We start from the raw sequence: 19,673 nt of genomic DNA, 5'->3' as shown, positions 1-19,673 counted from the left end.
TATACAATCAGATATGGGCTACCCTGCGAACGTGCACAATGATTGACAACCAGAAAGTCTTCTGATTGATAAACAATCTGACCGTGGTCCGCGGACATCTTTAATCTCCCTTGTAGGGCTTTACTGGTTGTTTAGATCAGTGTTACTATCAGAAATAATTAATAATTATTTCTTTAGTTATTAATTAATATTTAAATGAATTAATTGAATCTAACTCATTAAAACCTCATATGGGGCTCCAGTAAATGTAGTGTGCTACGTTTAGGAGCAAGTGTGGTTATTAGCAATAATTAATAATTATCAAAGATAATTATTAATTATTAAAATCAATAGAACATTGATGAGAATCAATGTTAGCTTTTTTTAATCCTTTAAATCAAAAAATATCAAAGATAATCGTTAATTGTTAACATCGATGAAACATTAATTAAAATTAACACTCGCTTATTGATCATTCAAATTCAACAATCATCAAAAATAATTATCAATTATCAAAAATCAACAGAATATTAATATTAATTAAGGATTAACATTGACGGGGCACCACCCTGGAATCAGGGACTAATAACTAGATAGTAAAACAGTCTCAATATTAGATTGTTTTCTTAGAAATATCGACATCCGAAGAATATCGATTTTCGGGGAAAAAAAACAATGAATGAAGGCTTGAATCCGAGCACTGACATCCCGTCAGCATGACACAGGCGTATGCAAAACAAACCAAAACACTTCACTTTGTAATATAAACAAAGTTTATTTATGCAGTAATATCAATTAATAATTAATACAATGCAGTCAATAAACTTCCGACTTACAACTACAAACTAAACAGTGATATGATTAGATATGGAAATAAAAAATAATTCTATAACACATAAGGTGTGTGTGTGTGTGTGTGGTTAGTACAAGAGAGAGAGAATAAAGTGACGGCCCTAAAGCCAATTTCACGATCGTGGGAGAGAAAGCAGCTGTTAGTTTATATCTCAAAGACGCGGTGGACGGCTCGTAAAAGTCCCGCGTTCTTTGACTCTTTAATGGATAACTCAGTTTGCCGGTTTCACCCGCGATGGCGAAAATGCACAACAGTCCAATTTGGTTGGACCACAATACAGCAAAACAAATTCGTGATAATTAATACCCTGAGTATTAATAATGAGCGGACATGGCGGTCCGTAAACTGTACAAGAATAAAACCTTGAAACACAAGAATAACACACTATAATATTCTATCTCTGCCCAAACGTAAACCTCTTACTTGAATCGCATGAGGAGGACAGAATGTGTGTTCATCCATCCTTTAATTCCGACCCGGTTCCTTGAGGCTCGGGTGATGACGGGAGGCCGTTTCCTCGCTCTGTTGGCGGGCACGGCTGCTGATTCTCGGCGGGCTGGCGGAGAACTCAGAAATGTTGACTTGATTGAAGATGGAAGAGAAATCTTTAATCTCTTCACTTCTGCAGGCAAACGGATGAAGATGCGGATTGCTCGGCGGTCTCCTTCGGATCCGTTAGAGTGTTCGGTTGAACACAGAGTAATCTCAACTCGTCCACCGAGATGGAGATTGTATGGCCACAGTTTCAAGTCGGACGTTACTTCCTTGTGCCACGAGGTTGCACCTGAGACTGCGTCAACACACTGCAAACAAAGTTGCTGGAAGCAAATCCCGGAAGCATTTCAGAGGTATTTCTACTTCTGATGATGTCATGGTTTGAGGTGTGTTCTGTTGTGTGCCTCATCCAGTAGGAGTTGAGAGTTCGATCCTTTAGAGAGCAAGGCTTCATAGGATTTGTAGTCTGTTTTGGAGTCCCTTTGTTTGATTTTGGCACGATTTTTATCAGTATAATTTACGACTTGGAATGTGGGGGCTTGAGTTAGGTTTTTACGACTGTGTTAGGCCTGCCTTTGTCTTCTATCTGAATACAACACCCTGTTTACCTAGCCTAGGGCTGTTACAGAGACAGGTGTGATATTTCATGGCAACTTTTTAAATGATATGCCAAAAAGGCTCTATTAACTGTCAGATGTAATTTTATTTAAAAAAAATCACTTACAGCAACTTTAATGACACCCTAATTAATATTTATCTGATTATATTTAATTCTGCAATCAGAACTTTTGATGATTGAAATGTTTTTATTTTCGCTATATTTACGGCTTGCATCCACACTATAAAGGCGTTTTCCTCCACCAAAAACTCAGCATTTTGAAAACCCTCTTTAATACCATGGACTTTAGAAAAGGATTGCAATAGGAAACTAAAAACTTGAGTTTTCAAACGAAAACGGATTCCTGTGGATGTGGCCCTACTTTTCTTTTTTCTCTTTGTTTTATATATATAGAAAGATAGATAGTAGAGAGAGAGCAAGAGAGAGAGGCTTGACTGTAGTTTAAAACCTCTTTAACCTGGGGTCTTGGGTAGCTCAGTGGTAAAAGACACTGGCTACCACCCCTGGAGTTCGCTAGTTCGAATCCCAGGGCATGCTGAGTGATTCCAGCCAGGTCTCCTAAGCAACCAAATTGGCTTGGTTGCTAGGGAGGGTAGATTCACATGGGGTAACCTCATTGTGGTTGCTATAATGTGGTTCGTTCTCGGTGGGGCACATGGTGAGTTGAGCACGGATGCTGCGGTGGATGGCGTGAAGCCTCCACACGCGCTATGTCTCTGTGGCAACACGCTCAACAAGCCACGTGATAAGATGCGTGGGTTGGTGATCTCAGACACAGAGGTAGCTGGGATTTGTCCTCCACCACCCGGATTGAGGTGAATCACTACACGACCATGAGGACTTAAAAGCTCATAGGGAATTGGGCATTCCAAACTGAAAAAAACAAAACTCTTTAACCCAGCAGTGTCTCATTCCCACTTTCTTTAACCTGTTCTGGGCCGAGAGAGTGCGCTGATCATGAAAAAAAAAATGGTATTGTTCAACAACCACTTGCTTGATCTGCACAAAATAGGTTTCAGTAAAGTTTAGACTTATTTCTTTCCAATGAATATAGCTGAAATACTGCTTTTAAATTTTCTGACAAATGAAAACTTTTCCATTTCCATAATTTGCAAATTTGCAATCATACCAGTAAAAAGAAGAAAAAAATCACTTAGCCACTTGTTATCAACCAGCTGAAACCCAGGCGCGGGGGAGCATTTGGCACCTCTGACCGGATTTATGGAGGTTATGTGTTTGGCCCCTCAACGGGGCTCTCTTTGAATGATGGTTTATCCCCCACCGTGGTTTTTGCCTCTAGGTATTCTATCTTTCTTGTGGGCTTTGGCTAGAAGTGTGTGCTTGGATGACATTTGCATTGCGGCAGGGTGGTCCTCTCCACATTTGTCAGATTTTATTATTTGGAAACGAGAGTTTGACTCCTGCTCCCCAGGTTCTCTCTGTTGGAACAGGAGTAAAGTCATAGTTTTCATATTTTTAATCTTGCGTGTTCACCGCTATGCATACCACACAAGCTTAGAGTGTTGGCAGCTACTGTTTGCATGGCGTTATGGTATATATCTTTCCCAATGCGTAATGACGCAGCGTTAAGTTCAAAAGGGAACGTCTGTTACGTACATAACCTTGGTTCCCTGAGTGGGAACGAGATGCTGCATAGCTGGCCATACTCAGTAGCTGCTGCATAGGCTCATGCCTCTTGCAGAAATTCTGGAGGTGATGGTGCAGGCGAGCACCTTTAAGGAGCCCATTACACGGATCCTTGAGGGCATCGCTTAGCACCATCAGCCAATGAATTGGAGTGATTGTACAAGGGCTTCAGACCACGTGACCCACTGACATGTCTCCCAGTGCGTAATGACGCAGTGTCTCATTCCCACTCGGGGAACCAAGGTTATGTACGTAACAGAGACATTTGCTCAAACTAAACTCAAACTTGCCTGAGTAGCTACTAAAACCGCTTTCTGCATCAGGCCTCTGAATAATTGCTTGGAGAGGTTTTTGGACACTTGGAGTAAACAAAAAGCCACTTGCATTCCAAATGCTCTAACTTTTTATTCCTTTGTAGTATCAAGACAGTTTTTGCAAGGTACAGTTGTGTTCAAATAAATAGCAGTGCATTAATAAAAGTGAATAAAGTGCAAATATTTTTTAATAGCTTTTATTTCCATATTTCAAATGTAGTGGAAACATTACACATTCAATTCCAAATCAAAGCATTAACAAAGTTTATCAAGACTGCGTTATTCTTTTACAGGAAGCAAAGAAAAGGAATATTAATCTGTTAATGTAGATGTTAACATTTTTCTCTTCAAACTCAATATTTAGTTGCATAACCATTGTTTTTGATAACTGCTGCGCATCTGTGTTGCATCGAGTCAACCAACTTCTGGCACCTAGAATTAGGTATTTCAGCCCAGGATGAATGAACTACATTCCACAGTTCCTGTGAATTTTTGGGTTTTGCTTCAGAAACTGCATTTTTAATGTCACCCCGCAAGTTTAAATGGGTTTGAGGTCAGGGGATTGAGCTGGCCACTCCATTACCTTCAATCCTTTTTGTCTGGAACCAAGATGTTGCTCGTTTACTCATGTGTTTGGGGTCATTGTCTTGTTCGGCATAGGGCAACATAATCTCTTCAAGTATTTTGATGTATTCAAACTGATCCATGATCCCTGGTATACGATAAATAGGTCCAACACCGTAGTATGAAAAATATCCCCATACCATGATTTTTGCGGCACCATGCTTCAATGTCTTCACAGTGTACTGTGGCTTGAATTCAGTACCCGATGGTCGCCTGACGTACTGTCGATGACCACTAGACCCGAAAATAAATATTTTACTCTCATCAGTCCACCGAATGTTACGCCATTTCTCTTTGGGCCAGTCGATGTGTTCCTTGGCAAATTTTAACCGATTCTGCACATGCTGTTTTTTCAACAATGGTGCTTTACAGGGGCTTCTTGCTGACAGCTTAGCTTCAATCAAACATCTTCGGACTGTAACAGTACTTACAGGTAATTGTAGATCATCTTTGATCTTTCTGGAGGTGATGATTGTTTCGGGTTTTTGTTGCCATTTTCGAACAGCCCATTTTACTTAACAATTCAGAAGGAAATATATTTTTTAACAATGTGTGTAAAACATTTGCTTCCCTTCTTCCTTAATAAAGGACAATTAATGACACCTGTTTTGTCACAGAATGAATGAATTCTCTAAACTCCACACTGCTATTATTTAGAACACGCCCCTTTCAATGAATGAGTTAATTACTCAGAACAAGCAGTGTGCATGTCATGACAGTTGGGTCTGTTGTTTTTCTATTACATTACTACATCTACAAGTAAATTATTTGCAATGCAGAAATATCACTACTGCTAATAACAGTGGTTCATCAGGTTACTGATTTTGTACTGCTATTTTTTTTTAACACAACTGTATACTTGATATGTTGGGGAGCAACACTTCTGACCTATCTTGACATCCTACAATATATGTAAAAAAAAAAAAAAAAAAAAAAATTCTACTTTGGACAACTAATATTTGGAGAATTCTCAGCAGTGTCTAAAATTGAAATATGAAAAGTGTGAAAAAATGCAAAAATCAGAAATTCAGTGTGTTTTCAATAAAATGATCCATGCAATTAACCAAACTTTTTTCTTAAAAGGCAAACAGAAAATAAATGTTCATAACTTTAAGTGTAAATAGCAACAAAAACCATCTTTGCACTAGTGCAAATAGTGTTGAATGCTATTTGCACCCCGGTGATAATAGTGGCAGATACTACACTCAGCGACCACTTTATTAGGTGAACCTGTACACCTACTTATTCATGCGATTTATCTAATCACCCAATCGTGTGGCAGCAGTTTAATGCATAAAATCAGGCAGATATGGGTCAGCAGCTTTAGTTAATGTTCACATCAACCATCAGAATGGGGAGAAAAATTTGATGTGAAATGATCTCAGTGATTTTGACTGTGGCATATGTGGTTTCAGATGGGCTGGTTTGAGTATTTCTGTAATTGCTGATCTCCTGTGATTTTGACGCACAACAGTCTCTAGAGTTTACTTAAAATGATGCCAAAAAAAAACCTAAAAAACATCCAGTGAGCGGCAGTTCTGCGGACGGAAACACCTTGTTGATGGGAGAGGTCAACAGAGAATGGCCAGACTGGTTTGAGCTGACAGAAAGGCTGCGGTATCTCTGATAACCCCTCTGAAATTGTATTGAGCAGCATAGCATCTCAGAATGCACAACACATCGAACCTTGAGGAAAATGGGCTACAACAGCAGATACCACGTCGGGTTCCACTTCATTCAGTCAAGAACAGAAAACTGAGGCTGCAGTGGGCACAGGCTCACCAAAACTGGACAGTTGAATACTGTAAAAACATAGCCTGGTCTGATAAATCTCGATTTCTGCTGAGGTACACCAATGGTAGGCCCACTGCAGCCTCAGCGATGTGGTCTTCTGCTGTTGTAGACCATTCGCCTCAAGGTTTGACATGTTGTGCATTCTTAGATAAACCCTCTGTACAATTGCAGTGAACAGAATAGCATCTGAGTTACCATAACCTTTCTGTCAGCTCGAACCCGTCTGGCCATTCTCCATTGACTTCTCTCATTAACAAGGCATTTCCGTCCGCAGATCTACTACTCACTGGATGTTTTTTGCTTTTGGCACCATTCTGAGTAAACTCTAGAGACTGTTGTGCAACAAAGTCCCAGGAGATCAGTGGTTACAAAAATAATCAAACCAGCCCATCTGGTTGATGTGAACATTAAATGAAGCTCCTGACCCATATCTGAATGATTTTATGCACTGCACTGCTGCCATATGATTGACTGATTATATAATCATATGAAAAGGTAGATGTACTGGTGTACTTAATAAAGTGGTCAGTAAATGTATTTTCACCTCTAATTAAATACTAACAGTATATAATTAGGGGTGTTTGTGTTTGTTTAAAGTCCCACAGACACCCTACACCAGCCTCTACCCCTAAACCTAACCCTAACCTTACCTTACAAAAATTAACCATGGTTTTACTACAGTAAACATAGTATCACCACAGTAACCACAACATTAAACATAGTTACTATATTAACACCATATTGCTGTTGCTGTCATAACACCATGGTTAATTGCATTAAAACTATGGCTTCTGCCAAAAAATATGGTAACTATAATATTACTATAGTAAAACCATGGTTAATCAAATCAAATCAAATCAAATCACTTTATTGTCACACAGCCATATACACAAGTGCAATGGTGTGTGAAATTCTTGGGTGCAGTTCCGATCAACATAGCAGTCATGACAGTGATGAGACATATACCAATTTACAATAACATCAAATTAACACAACACAATTTAAACATCTGTTATACATAATTACACTCAACTTAAAACATCACATTAACACAACACAATTTAAACATCTGTTATACATAATTACACTCAACTTAAAACATCACATTAACACAACACAATTTAAGCATCTGTTATACACATAATTACACTCAACTTAAAACATCAAATTAACACAACACAATTTAAACATCTGTTATACATAATTACACAACTTAAAACATCACATTAACACAACACAATTTAAGCATCTGTTATACACATAATTACACTCAACTTAAAACATCAAATTAACACAACACAATTTAAACATCTGTTATACACATAATTACACTCAACAATATACAAATAATAACATACACTGTACAGTATACAATATGCTGTTTTTTTTTTTGTTTTTTTTTACTATATAGATACTATATAGATACACATTATTCAATAAAAATTAAAAAAATTAAAATATATAAAAAAGTGTATATATATATATATATATATATATATATATATATATATATATATATATATATATAGAATGTACAGTATTGTACTGTATTGACATTCAGGCTGTCGGTTGATAGTCAGTTGTTAAGAGAGACATAATATAATAACAGTAATATAATTTATGACAGTCCGGTGTGAGATAAAAGAGTAATAAAGTGCAGGGCTGATGTATTTTGATCGTGGGAGATCAAGAGTTCAGAAGTCTGATTGCTTGGGGGAAGAAGCTGTCATGGAGTCGGCTGGTGCGGGTCCTGATGCTGCGATACCGCCTACCTGATGGTAGCAGTGAGAACAGCCCATGGCTCGGGTGGCTGGAGTCTCTGATGATCCTCCGAGCTTTTTTCACACACCGCCTTGTATATATTTCCTGGAGGGAGGGAAGCTCACCTCCGATGATGTGTTTGGCAGTTCGCACCACCCTTTGCAGTGCTTTGCGGTTGTGGGCGGTGCTATTGCCGTACCAGGCAGAGATACAGCCAGTCAGGATGCTCTCCACAGTGCAGGTGTAGAACCGTGTGAGGATGTGGCGGTTCATTCCAAACTTCCTCAGCCGTCTCAGGAAGAAGAGGCGCTGATGAGCCTTCTTCACAACGACTTCAGTGTGGACGGACCATGTGAGTTCCTCAGTGATGTGGACACCCAGGAACTTGAAGCTGCTGACTCTCTCCACTGGTGCTCCATTGATGGTGATTGGACTGTGTTCTCTGTCTTTTCTTCTGAAGTCCACCACAAGCTCCTTTGTCTTACTGACGTTGAGGGAGAGGTTGTGCTCCTGACACCAGTGTGTCAGAGTGTGCACCTCCTCTCTGTAGGCTGTTTCATCATTGTCAGTGATCAGACCTACCACCGTCGTGTCATCAGCAAACTTAATGATGGCATTGGAGCTATGTGTTGCCACACAGTCATGTGTGTACAGGGAATACAGTAGTGGGCTGAGAACACAGCCCTGCGGGGCTCCAGTGTTGAGGGTCAGTGATGAGGAGATGTTGCTGCCTATTCTAACCACCTGGCGTCTGCTTGACAGGAAGTCCAGGATCCAGCTGCACAGCGAGCTGTTTAAGCCCAGAGCCCGGAGTTTCTCGTCTAGCTTGGAGGGCACTATGGTGTTGAATGCTGAGCTGTAGTCTACAAACAACATTCTCACATAAGTGTTCTTTTTTTCCAGGTGGGAGAGAGCAGTGTGTATTGTAGATGCAATGGCATCATCAGTGGAGCGGTTGTTGCGGTATGCAAACTGCAGCGGGTCAAGAGAGAGTGGTAATACAGAGCAGATGTAATCTCTGATTAGTCTCTCAAAACATTTGCTGATGATGGGGGTCAGAGCAACAGGACGCCAGTCATTTAAACAAGTTGTTTTTGATTGTTTTGGAACAGGCACAATGGTGGATGTTTTAAAGCATGTGGGGACTACAGACAAAGAGAGGGAAAGGTTGAAAATGTCCGTAAAAACACCAGCCAGCTGGTTCGCGCACGCTCTGATGACGCGGCCCGGAATGCCGTCTGGACCCGCGGCTTTGCGGATATTCACCCATCGGAAGGATCGTGTTACATCCGCTACAGAGATGGAGAGTGAACTAACCTCTGTAGCTTCAGCCGCGAGAGCTCTCTCCGCGAGGGCGGTGTTATTTCCCTCGAAACGAGCATAAAAAGTATTTAGCTCATCCGGTAGAGAGGCAGCGGTGTTCATGGCGGAGTTTTTATTCCCTTTAAAGTCCGTGATGATGTTAATTCCCTGCCACATGCTTCTAGAGTTGGTGGTGTTAAACTGTCCTTCAATCTTGCTCCTGTACTGGCGTTTTGCTGTTTTGATAGTTTTTCGGAGGGCATAACTGGCTTGTTTATGCTCCTCCGCGTTCCCGGAATTAAAAGCGGAGGTCCGCACATTAAGTGCCGCGAGAACATCGCTATTGATCCACGGCTTCTGATTCAGATAGATTCGCACAGTTCTGGTCGGAATCACTTCCTCTACACACGTTCTGATGAAACACATTACGCTATCAGCGTAAAGCTCGATGTCGTCATCAGAGGCGGACCGGAACATCTCCTAGTCCGTGCGATCAAAACAGTCTTGTAGCGTAGAGTCTGATTGGTCCGACCAGCACTGGATCGTTCTGAGTGTGGGTGCTTCCTGTTTCAATTTCTGCCTGTAAGCGGGCAGAAGCAGAATGGAAGAGTGGTCCGATTTGCCAAATGGTGGGCGGGGGAGGGATTTGTAGCCATCCCGGAACGGAGAGTAGCAATGGTCCAAAACCCGGTCCCCTCGTGTGTTGAAACTAATGTGCTGGTGATATTTTGGTGCGACTGATTTTAAACTGGCTTTATTAAAGTCCCCGGTCACAATGAACGCGGCCTCAGGGTGCGCGGTTTCCTGCTCACTTATACTCCCATACAGTTCCTTGAGTGCCCGGTCTGTGTCGGCTTGTGGGGGAATGTACACAGCAGTGATAATGACCGCTGTGAATTCCCTCGGTAGCCAGAATGGTCGACACAGAAGCATAAGAAATTCCAGATCAGGAGAACAGAAAGACTTGATGGAATGTACGTTCCTCTGATCACACCAGGATTTGTTGATTATAAAACATACACCACCTCCTCTAGTTTTACCTGAGAGGTCTTTCGCTCTGTCCGCTCGGAGCATGGAGAACCCCGCGGGTTCAATGGCTGAGTCTGGAATCTCCGCAGACATCCAAGTTTCTGTTAGGCAGATAATGCAGCAGTCCCTCGTCTCTCATTGGAAAGAGATCCGCGCTTTCAGCTCGCAGAGCTTGTTATCCAGAGACTGAACATTTGCCAGTAGAATACTGGGTAGCGGGGGTCGATTTGCACGGCGTCTTACTCTGATGAGAACGCCGGCTCTGTTTCCCCTTTTCCTCCTGCGTTTCCGCGGCCGTGCTGCCCAGACAAAGGGCTCCGCTTGCGTGTTTGTAAACAGCGGGTCGGCATTGAGGAATGTGAAGTCCGGTTTTCGGTGTGAGATCGCTGAACCAATGTCCAAAAGTGTTTGTCTGTCGTAGACAATAAGGCAGACAACATCCAAGACAAAAAACATAAGAATTGTAAACAAAACAAACAAATCATTGCTATGTTGTGTCGGAGCTCGCAACGCAGCAGCCATACTCGGCGCCATCTTGAGTCCAATATTTAACCCAGATCAAAAATTTCTTAACCTGTTGTTGCTCATTGACCCCACTCATGGGTTTGACTTTACTTTGCTTAAATTAGTTCACATTTACCATATAGTGTGCTGTTCAAAATTGTTCATAATGTTGACAAATTATACATCTTTATAATATGTCAACATTATTAACTCTTTTTTGACTAGACTATATAGTATATGTGAATTAATTTAAGCAAAGTGACATCAGTTCTTGGGGGGGGGGGCGTGTGGGGCATGCACATCAACAGGTTAACTCCCTGACAATCACCGTGATCAAATCACTGAGAGGCAATCAACCTTAAGTTTAATTTTATTATTCTAAGTATTAAAATAAATATTAAAAGTGGAGACAGGAAATAGATGGGGGAAAAAAGTGGGACAAATGGGGGAATCGCATCCAGGTACATCCGCACGAGAAAACATATCTATACCGTCTTTAAACCCACTATTGCAGCAACACTTGATGGCACAGTTTGTCTTTTATTTCTGTTTCCACCACACTATTTGAGTTCAAATAGCATGCTGTGTGGCAGGTGCCATTCACACTGTGCAAATAGTCACTCCGTTTTTTTAAATGGTATTTGAAACAGATATAATGCATATATATATATATATATATATATATATATATATATATATATATATATATATATATATATATATGCATAATGCAACATACATATTTCAAGCAGAAATATGCTACCTTGTTGTCACATGACCTCATCACGTTGCATTTGAGTGTCATCTAGTTCTAATTATGTAAAATAAAATGTCTACTTTTCACTTTTAATTTGTTTTTTTTGTGTAAAAATGTCTGTTGGCAGTCTGATCAAATAATGAGTCAAAAATACATCTTGAAAATCACAATCAAATGATAATACTTCTAGTTCATTCTTCAAACTGGAAATGGAAGGTTAAGTTGAATGTGTTTGATTGGCAAATGTAGATGAATGTTGGCCACTATGCTAATTGTCTACATATGCTAATTTTCTGTATGCATACCCAGAATAAGTAATAAACTTCAGAAATGGTAAGAGTAGTTTGTTAGTGTGACATTCTGAATATAACCTCTGTGTAACATGGCAGGCTGGATTCTCTGAGACTCCCCCGAGAGAGCGCTGATGCTTCACTCGGTCTATCAGAGTGCAGAGATGTCAGAATCAGTGTGGTAAGTGCTTTATTATTTACAGCTCAACTTACACTATGGCAAGCCGATTTAGCATTTAATGCTCCCAGCGTTACTTTTTGCAATTGCATTTGTACTAGGAATATTTATATTAGGGCTGTCAATCAATAAAACATTTAAATCGAATTAATTACATGGTATGCAGATTAATTCATAAAATTAATCACAATTAATCACATATAGAAATATTTGCTGAGAAAGTCCCTCAAATAACTAGTTCAACATAAAATTATTAAACAATTATAAATACATTTATATATACTGTATATGTATGTGTGTGTATGTATATGTATGTGTGTGTGTGTGTGTATATATATATATATATATATATATATATATATATATATATATATATATATATATAAACTCAGCAAAAAAAGAAATGTCCCTTTTTCAGGACACTGTATTTTAAAGATAATTTTGTAAAAATCCAAATAACTTTACAGATCTTTATTGTAAAGGGTTTAAACAATGTTTTCCATACATGTTCAATGAACCATAAACAATTAATGAACATGCACCTGTGGAACGGTCATTAAGACACTAACAGCTTACAGACAGTAGGCAATTAAGGTCACAGTTGTAAAAACTTAGGACACTAAAGAGACCTTTCTACTGACTCTAAAAAACACCAAAAGAAAGATGCCCAGGGTCCCTGCTCATCTGCATGAACGTGCCTTAGTCATGCTGCATGGAGGCATGAGGACTGCAGATGTGGCCAGGGCAATAAATTGCAATGTCTGTACTGTGAGACGCCTAAGACAGCGCTACAGGGAGACAGGAAGGACAGCTGATCGTCCTCGCAGTGGCAGACCACATGTAACAACACCTGCACAGGATCGGTACATCTGAATATCACACCTGCGGGACAGGTACCGGATGGCAACAACAACTGCCCGAGTCACACCAGGAATGCACAATCCCTCCATCAGTGCTCAGACTGTCCACAATAGGCTGAAAGAGGCTGGACTGAGGGCTTGTACGCCTGTTTTATGGCAGGTCCTCACCAGACATCACTGGCAACAATGTCGCCTATGGGCACAAACCCACCTTCACTGGACCAGACAGGACTGGCAAAAAGTGCTCTTCACTGAAAAGTCGCAGTTTTGTCTCACCAGGGGTGATGGTCAGACTTGCGTTTATCGTCGAAGGAATGAGCGTTACACCGAGGCCTGTACTCTGGAGCGAGATTGATTTGGAGATGGAGGGTCCGTCATGGTCTGGGGCCGTGTTTCACAGCATCATCGGACTGAGCTTGATGTTATAGCAGGCAAACTCAACGCTGTGCATTACAGGGAAGACATCCTCCTCCCTCATGTGGTACCCTTCCTGCAGGCTCATCCTGACATGGCCCTCCAGCATGACAATGCCACCAGCCATACTGCTTGTTCTGTGCATGATTTCCTGCAAGACAGGAATGTCAGTGTTCTGCCATGGCCAGCGAAGAGCCCGGAATCCCATTGAGCACGTCTGGGACCTATTGGATTGGAGGGTGAGGGCTAGGGCCATTCCCCCAACTTGCAAGTGCCTTGGTGGAAGAGTGGGGTAACATCTCACAGCAAGAACTGGCAAATCTGGTGCAGTCCATGAGGAGGAGATGTACTGTAGTACTTAATGCAGCTGGTGGCCACACCAGATACTGATTGTTACTTTTGATTTTGATCCCCCCCCCCCCCACCCACCCACAGAACTGCTGCTCACTGGTTGTTTTTTGTTTTTCGCACAATACTCTATGCACTCTAGAGACTGTTGCCCATGAAAATCCCAGGAGATCAGCAGTTACAGAAATTCTCAAACCAGCCTAAATCACTGAGATCAAATTTTTTCCCCAATCCATCACATCCTCTTTATGCTGAGCTCAGCTAGCTCAAGAGCAAGTTTTATTTATCCAGACTCATGCTCCAAAACGCTTGGGGGGGGGGGTGTCTTTTGTGCCATCAGCTATTAGACTCTATAATGCCACAGTACCCAGTATCTCCTCTCACTCCACTGACTTGAGTTGCCACACACCACTATTCATAGTAATTTGTTATTCTAAAGGGTATGTATGTAATTTAGTGATTGGAAGTAGTGGAGTATATAAAATATTGAGTACTTGTACATGTACTATATATTCTCTTTATTTATCTTTTAATATTATATTTTTATTATTTTATTTAACTGATAATTTGATGACATTTTTATAGGTATTTATGGACATTTTTTATCTGTTATCTGTTCATACTTATGCTGCTGCTGTGTCAAACTAAATTTCTCCTATGGGGGATCAATAAATATACATCTGTCTAATTACAGAGCTCTTCAGTTGATTACAGAGCTGTATAATTGCAAATTTACTAGTAAAAACTCAAATTAAAAGAGCTCTGCAAATCAGTTCTCCTAAAAATTGAATTTGAGTGCTCTGTAATTGATTTTTTTTACTTTTTTACTAGTAAGAATTCCAATTACATAGCTCTATGATTTTATTCTTACAATTAATAAATAAAATATTTATTAAGCAAATGAGATTAGCATGATATATATATATATATATTTTTTTTTTTTTTTTTTTTTTTTTTTTAAATGGCATTGCAACTGTAAAGTGACAGAAGTCAAAGCTTTCAGAAACTCATACGTGTGGTTTATAGTAGCTTTGGATGGACTGCCAAAAAAAAAAAAAAAACCACTATGACCCTGTTTACACCTGGTAGGTGCGTTTTGGGTGGTCCGATAACGTGTTCAGGTGAGACACATCGCTGTTTACACCTGGTCGCTTTAATGCATACCTGCAAACTCAGTACAGTTGAAAAAGGTGACAGAGCAGGGTGGGGAGAGGAGGACTGGTGCTTGTTAAAGTGGGAAAATTAATCTTTGTTATTCTATTTAAAAACATATTTTCCCTTTTCCAAAATTCGTTTCATAATAATGTGGCATAACAATAGGTGCCTGCAGGATTTCATCAGTATACGCACAAAAATCTGACCAAGTAATGACCCTTATTGTAGAGACTTTTTTTATTTTATTTTTTTATTTTTTGGTGGCAAAACAACACCAAAGCATTCAATTCTGGTAACTTTGAGAGAAGCTTTTTTTTATTATTATTTTCTTGAGGATGTATAGCATTTATGTAACTATTGGCTAAAGCATTTTTAAAAGAAGCTATTGAGACTAGTGTCAGAAATTAAGTTTTCTATTAAGGGGCAATATTTGCCCCCTGGAGTTTTTTTAGGGGTATTTTTTATCATTATGAGGGCATTGTAAGGGCATATGTTTTATAGCCATACAAAATATGACTATGACCTCGCTGTGCTACTGCAAATAAATAAATTCCTTAAAATAAATTTTCAACCTGAATAATCAGTTAAGCGGTTACCTATAAATTATATGAACATCAAATAATTTCATGTGATTCATATATAGAAGAGAAAAATAAATATATCCTATGTTACAAATAAGAAATAGAAATCATAATGGCACTTTTCTTTTTTTTTTTTTTTTTTTTTTTTTTTTTGTCCCCACATTTTCTGTTTCGGTGTCATTTGTCACCTTCAGTGTCATTTTTGCCCTAAGCCTTGTTAATTTCTGACACTGGTTCAGACCAAACGCATTCTTGCGCTCAAAAAAGCAAGATGCGACGTGTTGAAGTTCTTTTACGGCATCTAAAAACGCAGCAAAACACGGCAAAAAGACATTCTAGCACATGTTTATATGGAAAACAACTGAAACGAGGACCGAGAAAGCTTTATGAGGAGGCTTGAGCGAGGATGCGCAGGTGGATTAAAGTGGAAATCTTTTGTGTCAAAGCTCCTGACACACCCATCTGAAACAGTAGTCCTAATTCATGTTTCACTGCTGTTTTAACAAACTGTCAACCTGATCTCACGAAAATTATTTAATATTTTACGAGTTTATTTCATCACGTGCAAAAGCCCGGATGTGTAATGCAGAAGCACGAGTTGTCAAGGTAATATTATGCCCTTGCCCAAACCTGTTATCTAAACCTAACCGATCAGTAGAGTGTGTAATCATGACTGGAAGCTGTTGTTTGTGACCGAAGCAAGTAATTGTTGCGTATTAGATGAAAATGATGTCCAGCGATGTCATTGGCTGTAGCGAAGGTCGTACAATATCATATGAATTAGCCAAATTTAGAAAAGTTGTACGAATCCTTACGACTTCGCTGTGAGAGTGTTGAAACTATAATTGTCACATACTTCGCTTGAATGAACAGGACATTTCATTTTATAAATACATTTCACTTGGATTCCTTTGTCCTCATTTCGTCCTCATTTCCTTTCCTTGCATTTCTTCCTCGTGTCCTAAGAGGGAGCTGACAGGATGCGATGGCAAGGATGCAAGGAAAGAGACAGGTTTTTTTTTTTTTTTAATAAATGAGAAGGCAAAGACGAGAGAGTCGCTGCACTGTTTCTTTGGCGGTTCTATGCTATGATTGATATTAATGTGTCTTTTTTTACTTTTTTATCAACAATTGACAGTAAAGAACATAAGAGATATTCAAATAGACATCATAAAGCAAGTTTGTATATTACCATTAGCAAAACATTGTGGCTATTTCACAACTTTTTGAAGTTATGTTCTGTATTTATGAATTCTGTGGAGTATATAAAGCGACAAATGGTTAAATCAGTTTTGCACCTTACACTACAACAGTAAGGATACCTTACCCCGGTTTGGAAGTGCGATTTGAGCTTGTTGTTTATCGCCCTTGAGAAAGAAAGAAAAAACAACAAAAAAAAAAAAACAAAAAAAAAACTCACCGGATCTGCGCAAATCATGTAAATGACCTATTTTGGATTAAAAACGGCAAATTTAGCCGAAAGGCGACTAGTTTGCAGGCATGTAAATGTGTCTAATGTGACCACTTGTGATCGGATTTGGAGGGGAGGGTATGTAATGACATACAGTACATTAATCACTGTCAGCGTGTTACTACATGACATTAAAGTGCAACAAAGTCAGAAAAGAAAAAGCGTGGAAAAAAAAAAAAACATTGCGCTGTTTCTCACATATTTAATCTAAACACAAATGCAACATTTCAAGAATTATTCATTATTTTAGTGGATTGCCTGTATTAACCTGTGCTTCAGATGTTTTTGCTTCTCATAAGTGTCCCTACATGTTGATATTAGACACTGAAAAAGATCCGCAAAGTTCTCATGCTTGTGTATGTATCCCGTTTTTTTTTTTTTTCCGATCGGACGGTTATTTCCTTTTAAACCACTCGTAACCGGCAAAGTTTAAACTCTTTTTTTAGTGCAGCGGGTGATTGACAGGTGAGGGGTGGCACTTCACTGTTTCCGGGACATATACAGGACGGATTATCATTTAAACCTCAATGCGATGCGGTCACTTGTGTTTTTGACCACATTCGTATGTTTTTATTTTTTTATTTTTTTATGATCCAATCACAAAACATTTTAGACCCCTGTAAACGTAACCTCTCACTCTCTCTGCTGGTGGTGTGGCTGCTTATATGCCGCTCTCCCCATGCTCACTGGAATTAGAGACAGGCGTTACACATAATCTAGCTCAGGTGCAAGCGCCCTTACTGCTTTTTCTCTCTCCAGACGGACGCTCGACCACGCCCCCACTGCCACAACCCCATTTAGACCTGCATTTAGCGCTGACCACATGATCACACCAAAAACGCATATTAATACCAGGTGTAAACAGGGTTTATGGGACTGGAAAGGATTGATATTAGCCTTAGAGTTTCACTCCCAATCCCACCAACATAGTTATTTACAATAGACCTTATTCACGTTAACGCTTTGATTTTTAAAGGGAACGATAATGAGGCTGTGAGGGATAGACTTACAGTCTCTTCAATGGGCTGTACTGCAGTTTAAAGTGTTTTTGGATAGGTCCATGGACAAAACATTTACAATATATCTGTCCAAGAACATTCAGTATACAATGAACTCCAGACAACATGGGTTGTGGAAAATCAGATGTGATCTAGGAGCTTAATACATGCCATTGAAGAGAGGGTAAGTCTATCCCTCACAGCCTCATTGTCATTCCCATTAAAAATCAAATATGGCGCAAGCGTGAATAAGGTCTATTGTAAATAACTATGTTGGTGGGATTGGGAGTGCCACTGTAAGGCTAATATCAATCCATTCCAGTCCCATAAACCCTATGCGAAAGTTGCCCTCCTGTTGTTAGACAAGATTAATGTTAGAGAGAAATGTTCCTAAGGATGCAGGGGAGAAACAGTATCTGAACTAGGCATAGGCTATTTATCCATCATTCAAATATTTAAAGATGGTTCAGAGGACCCTGATTTTGGTCAAACAGCAGCAATATTCTGTCCTCATTTTATCCCTTGTGTTGTGTTTATTTTGTGCTAACACATTTTGTGTTGCCGTTCAAAAATGTCCAGCCCACTAAGATTGTTTTTAAATCTCTCATATTGCAAATATTATCACAAGATATTGCATTAGATCTTTTTATCAACTTCTTTTTTGTTTTGTAATTATGACAGGTTTTGTACTCCTTTATAGATATTTTTAAAATATACTTTTATTGATTGGATTAATTTAACTGAGCTTTTACTGGGCCAGTGGGGGGCACTCCTTGCTGAAAACAAAAAATATAGTAATTACATAAAATGACACCCATTTTGTTCAGATCAAGCAAGCAGTTATTAATTTAAAGGACCCCACTCACCCAACCCACTTTTTTGAACTGTTGCCTTCTGGACTGCGCTACAGAGCACTGAGCACCAGAACCGTCAGGCACAGGAACAGTTTTTTCCCTCAGGCTATCCATCTCATGAACAGTTAAAACTGCCCCATTGAGCAATAATTATGTGCAATACACAATTTAGTCTATTTATTTTCATCCAAAATATCCTACATCTTCTGGCACACATTCCCTTGCATCTGTATATAACAGATTTGTATTTGTACATATGTGTGTACAATATATATATATATATATATATATATATATATATATATATATATATATATATATATATATATATATAAACAGCTTTATTGCCAAGTATGCTTACACATACAAGGAATTTGTCTTGGTGACAGGAGCTTCCAGTGTACAACAATACAAAAACAGCAGCAAGACATAAATAATAATAAAAAATAAAAAATAGTTATACACATACGTACATACACACACAGACACACACATACATACATACACACATACACATACGTAGTGCAATCTAATACAAATCTGTTATCTGTTATGTACAGTGCAAATACAAATCTGTTATGTACAGTGCAAATGTTTTTTTTGTTTTTTTTAGAGGAATGAAATGGCAGAAGAGGTTGGATGTGTTGGATAAATATAAAAAAGACAAAACTGTGTATTGCACATAGTTATTGCTCAATGGGGCAATTTAACTGTTCATAAGATGGATAGCCTGAGGGAAAAAACTGTTCCTGTGCCTGACGGTTCTGGTGCTCAGAGCTCTGAAGCGTCGGCCAGAAGGCAACAGTTCAAAAAGGAAATGGGCAGGGTGAGTGGGGTCCAGAGTGA

At 39.3% G+C, this 19,673-nt stretch overlaps 1 pseudogene; it reads left to right on the top strand.

Moving 5' to 3' along the window:
- The window catches only part of LOC127434202 (synaptonemal complex protein 2-like), an 88,465-nt pseudogene extending 84,743 nt beyond the window's left edge, over positions 1–3,722 (top strand).
- The last annotated feature ends 15,951 nt before the right edge of the window (positions 3,723–19,673 follow it).

The sequence above is a fragment of the Myxocyprinus asiaticus genome, chromosome 44 (genome assembly GCF_019703515.2).
Source record: "Myxocyprinus asiaticus isolate MX2 ecotype Aquarium Trade chromosome 44, UBuf_Myxa_2, whole genome shotgun sequence".
Classification (NCBI taxonomy): Eukaryota; Metazoa; Chordata; class Actinopteri; order Cypriniformes; family Catostomidae; genus Myxocyprinus; species Myxocyprinus asiaticus.
Note: the sequence above shows the minus strand (reverse complement) of the source record. Positions and strands in the feature narration are given on the sequence as shown.